The sequence below is a fragment of the Herpailurus yagouaroundi genome, unplaced genomic scaffold, assembly GCF_014898765.1.
Source record: "Herpailurus yagouaroundi ecotype Mexico unplaced genomic scaffold, PumYag 182, whole genome shotgun sequence".
NCBI classification, from domain to species: domain Eukaryota; kingdom Metazoa; phylum Chordata; class Mammalia; order Carnivora; family Felidae; genus Herpailurus; species Herpailurus yagouaroundi.
The window spans coordinates 10,987,290-10,992,650 of NW_024412413.1; positions in this window are offsets into that span (position 1 = coordinate 10,987,290).

Below are 5,361 nucleotides of genomic sequence, written 5' to 3' on the forward strand. Positions count from 1 at the left end.
GGGGCCCGCACCGAGGCCAACCCGGGCTTCGCCTGCTGGCTCTGTCCCTCTTGGCCGTGCGACGGGAGCTGAGTCACTCAGCCGTGCTCAGCCTTGGTCTCCAACTCCACAAGATGGGACTGTGTGCTCACTTCACCCTTAGACATGCCCAGAAGGCATATATTCTCCCTCTCTGGGCCTCGGTTTCCTTTTCCATAAAAGCGGGGATAATGACGCACCTCCCATGAAGGAAGGCGTGGGGGTTTGCCTGGAAGGGGCCACAAAAGGCAGCTAGCACTGGGCACTGCGGCCTTGGGGCAGTGAGGGGGCCCGGCCGGGGGTCATCAGCTCCTGGGAGCCTGGGTTGCGAGGAGGAACCAGACAGGGGGGCACCGGAGGGTCTGGCCCCTTGGTTCCCTCTTCCTGGGTTTCCCCGGAGACCAAAGCCGGCCCGCGGGCTCCGCCCTGTGGTGGCCGCAGGGATGCCACTCAGAGAAGCCACAGCCTGGGGCTTCCCAGGGGTCTTGGGCATTGACTGCAGGCTGAGCCGGGCCTGGAAACTTGGAAACTCCGCCTCTGTCCTCCCGTTCCCTCTCTGCTCTGTCGCTCCTGACCCTCCATTGCTGGCCTCAGGTGGCGGAGGGGGACAGGGAGGTGCCAGCAGGTGCCAGGAGGACAGGTAGGTAGGGCCTGGACCAAGGTGAGGGGGCTGGGGTCATATGAGGGCTGGCCCAGGTCCTATCTTTATGTGAGTTGTTGATGTTTTGTTCACCATGATTTATTGCCCGGATTTTGATTTGTGAAGCTAGCACCAAGTAGTATTTACGCTGATTGGTGAATTTTTGGGTTCCGTCAGATTCTGTGCCCGAGGTGATGCCCTACTTGCTTCCCCCTAGCCCGGCCCTGTTGGGGGGACAGGTGGGGAGGGGCTGGGTTGCCCTCCCACGGAATCCCTCCCCCCGACTGTTCATTTGTCCCCCCTCTCGGCCTCCCTCCACCTCCCGCCATCCACTTTCCGTCCATCCCTTCATCACCTGTCCATCCGTCCGGCTGTCTGTAGCTAAGAACCAGCATTTGCGTTTAGATGGTCCGAGTTCGCCTCCTCGCCGCCCATCCTGGGCGAGCCATGACAATTAAAAATGTTGTGAGTCAAACCCCACCATCAACACAGTAAAAACCCCACAGAATGGGAGGAAATATTTATTTTAAGTCTTTATATCCGATAAGGCATGAACGCCCAGAACCTACAGAGAACTCCCCGAACGGCCTCAATAAAAAAGCAGGGGGGCCTGCATGGCTCAGCCGGCTGAGGGTCTGACTCTTGATTTCGGCTCAGGTCATGAGCTCACGGTTCGTGAGTTCAAGGTCTGCGCTGACAGCCCAGAGCCGCTTGGGATTCGGTCTCTCCCTCTGTCTGCCCCTCCCCTGCTCGTGTTCTCTAAATAAATAAATAAACAAACAGACAAATAAATAAACAGACATCAAAAAAAAAAAAAAAAAAAGCGAACAACCTGATTCAAAAACGGGCAAAGGACTTGAACAGACACCTCTCCAGGGAAGACGTACTAAAGGCCGATGGGCACACGCGGGGACGCTCAGCCTCCCTCGCCACTGGGGAGAGGCCAGTCCGAACTGCAATGAGACAGCACCCCACACCCGTCAGGATAACTTTTCTCACACACACACAAAACCAAAAAATAAACGTTGGCGAGGACGTGGAGCGATCGGAACCCACGGGCACTGTTGGGGGGAAGGTGAAAATGGTGGGGCGGCCGTGCAAAACGGCTCCTCCAGCTTCTGGGGATACACCCACCGTGTGATTTATGAGGCCGACGTCATCCCCAGTTCCAGGAAGGGCGTGGAGAAGGCAAGACCGGCGACCGGCTCACGACATGCCGTCTCCTGGCCACGCTGACAGGTTCAAGAGTGAGCCTGTGACCAAAGTAGGGCCAGCGGGGTTCAGCCGTGGGATTTTTGCCGGGACAACCGGTTGAACGAAACCCGCTTTCAGCTGTGAGTTCTAGCCGGGAGGATGACGCCCATCTGGAGCTGGTGGTGCCACCAGAAGGACCCTGGCGGGAAGCGAGCGCGCAGACATGAAGTCTGGATGATACGCTTTGAGCTTCTGGATCCGCCACTGCCCGGAGCCCGGACGCCGCAGGGGTGCGGCTCCAGGCCTGGGCTGCCTCTTCCTGACATCTTGCCGTCGCCCGCAATGGAGAGGGTCCCCTGAGACGCAGAGCCAGGAAAGGGAGCCCGAGGCAATGCAGGCTGAGGGTCTGAAAAGTACTTCAAAGGGGACCAGGAGCCACCAGGCCAGAGATACAGGGAGGACGGGACCTGCTCACTGTGTCCGCCCTGGATCTTTCCCCTCGTTCCAGACTCATCGTGCAACCGCACACTTGGCATGCCCCTGTCCGACAGGCTTCTCGACCGAAAGGTCCAGAACGGAAGCCTGGATTCCTGACCCGGCAAACCCTCCCCTCCAGGTTACCCCCTCCTGGTTAAATGGCACTTGGGTCTGCGAGATCGCTAAGAACGAAGCTGGTCCCATCCTTGACTGCGTCGGCAAATCCTGTGGACCCCGCAGCATAGGTCCTGGGTCCGGCCCCTTCTCCCGTCCTCCACCATCATCTCCCTGGTCCCAGCCTCTGTCGTCTGGCCTGGACACTTCAGTGAGGGCGGGGTGTCCCAGCCTCTGAACTTGGTCCCCCTTGGGTCTCTTCCTCATACGGCCGCCAGGGGGCGTCTTCTCGATGCAGATGGGGTTTCCCTGCTCCGGGACAGAAGGCAAAGCGGTCTGGAGGGCCTGGCCTCCCGCCTGCTGTGCTCGTACGCGTCACTGAGCCCTACCGGCCTTCTGGCTCTCTGGAATGTTCCCGCTTCTTCCCACTTTTGCCCTTGGCTGGCCCTCCCGCCCGCAGGGCCCTCCCCCCCATCTTTGCCCAGCTCAGCTCAGGCTGTCTTCTTCCCCTCTCTGTCTTTCTCTTCTCTTTGTGACACTTTTTGCCACCTTTATTATCATTACACTATGTCCCTACCAGCTTGTGAACCCCCGGGGGGGGGGGGAGGGCAGGGACGTTTGCTTTGCCCACTGCCACTTCCCCAGGGCCTAGCACCCAGGACGAGCTTGTTAAATATGTGTTGCATGATGAGCATGATGTGAGTCAACCTAACACTGGCCCCAGGGGACATGCAGGCAGGAGGCCGTCCTTCCCACCCACCCTAGGGTTGAAGGTGTCTCCCCTCCCTGCTCAGCATCAGAATCCCCTGGTTCCCCTCCCCCCCCAACAGTGGAGCCAGTGGACCCAGAGGGCTGGTGTCCCAAGGCCAGGACACAAGGAGAAAGGCAGGGGTGAAGGGGTTAAATGGCCTGGGGGTCCACGGAGGAGGAAGGGGACTTTGAGGGTCAAAACCCAAGACGCGCCCATTGGACAAGATGCGGAGGAGGCATCGCATGGAGTGAGGTTGCCCCAAGACCCCTTGTCTCTGTCTGGTCAGAGCAGAGGTGTGGCCAGACCTCGGCTTGTGCTTGCCTGAAGGCTGCCAGGCGGGGTGGAGGTGGGGTCCCTGCTACTTCCCTTCCCTGAGAAGGCTAAGGAGTTGGGGAGGGGAGCAGAGGGAGCTAGGGGACCCAGTCTTGGAGAAGAGATAGGACCTGGCTGGGCAGAAGAGGGAGGGCGGGGATTTGGGGTGGGAAGGGGGGGATGGTGGGGGCAGGGCCACCCTGAGTGTGGCTATGGAGACCTCCCAGGGGTCAGGCTTGGGCGTGGGAGAGGGACAAGAGTGGGGGTGGGGACAAGCATGGGACCCTCCCTCCCTGAATGACAGCGAGCCTCACTGAGGGCAAACAGGATCCCATTAACAGTTGGGAGGTCTCCTGGCCCACAGCGCCTACACTCACCTATCTGCATTTTTTTTTAACTTTATTTATTTTGAGAGAGAGAGAGAGAGAGAGAGAGAGAGAAAATGTGAGCAAGGGCGGGGCAGAGACAGGGAGCAAGAGGGAGAGAGAGAATCCCCAGCAGCTCTGTGCCGCCAGCACAAAGCCCGATGGGGGACTCGAACTCATGAATGGTGCCATCATGACCCGAGCTGAAATCAACCCCGAGCAGGCTCCACACCGTCAATGCAGAGCACAATGCGGGGCTCGAACCCACAAGCCGGGAGATCATGACCCGAGCCAAAATCAAGAGTTGGAGGCTTGGGGCGCCTGGGTGGCTCGGTCGGTGAAGGGTCCGACTTCGGCTCAGGTCATGATCTCCCGGTTTGTTGAGTTCAAGCCCCGAGTCGGGCTCTGTGCCGACAGCTCAGAGCCAGGAGCCTGCTTCAGATTCTGGGTCTCCCTCTCCTTCTGCCCCTCCCCCCACTCTCTCTCTCTCTCTCAAAAAAAAAAAAAAAATTAAAATAAGAGAGTTGGAGGGTTAACCGACGGAGCCACCCAGGCGCTCCTCACCTATCTGCGTTCTTGACTAAAGCTGCCGGGTAGAAAGTGAGAGACGGAGCCCAAGTGGAGAAAGAATCCGAGGCAGGAAGCCCAGTGCCCTGAAGGGGCCCGTGCTGGGACCCAGTGGAGGGAAGGCACCGGGAACCTGGAAAAAAAAATTAAGTAGCATCTGCCATGTGAGATGCAGCCAAAAACCACATGTAAGAAGCTAAACCATAACACTCCAAGCAGAAGCCATAGAAGAATGTTCGAAAAATGGGATTTCGGAGGTGCCTGGGTGGGTCCGGCTCATCGGGCCCCACATCGGGCTCTGCGCTGACCACTGGGGAGCCTGCTTCAGAGTCTCTCTCTCCCTCTCTCTGCCCCTCCCCTGCTCGTGCTCTCTCTCTCTCTCTCAAAATAAATAACCATTAAAGCAACTTAAAAAAAAAATTAAACAATGAAAAAAAATGTGATTTCAGAGTGGCCGAGGCCTTTCTAAGACTCACAAAGAACGGGGGAGCCCTAAGAGAAAAGGCTGATGGGCCGAACGGGATAAATCTGAAAAAAACAAAAAAAAAAAAAAACCAAAAAAACTTCGGGGCTCAAGCCACCGTTGGGAAAGCCGGCGACAAATTGGGAAAACATGGTCCCTTGTGTGACCAACAGCTCATTTCCCCACTATGGAAATCGATGAAAGACACCAGCACCGGCTAAGAACCTGGGCAAAGGGTTCTGGAAACACAGCAGAAAAGGGAAGTACGAAGGCTTTTAACCCTCCGAGGCTCTTGGCTCATGGCTCATTCACTCGGAGAGAAATGCAAATGGAAAAGAAATGCAAATGAACGCTCCCCAGCAGTCTCATTTTTTGCCTCCTGGAGGGTCAGAGATAAGAGAGTCTGCAAGTCAGCTGGGGGGGAGACCGTGGGGGATGAGCTCCCCCCCCCCCCCCCCCC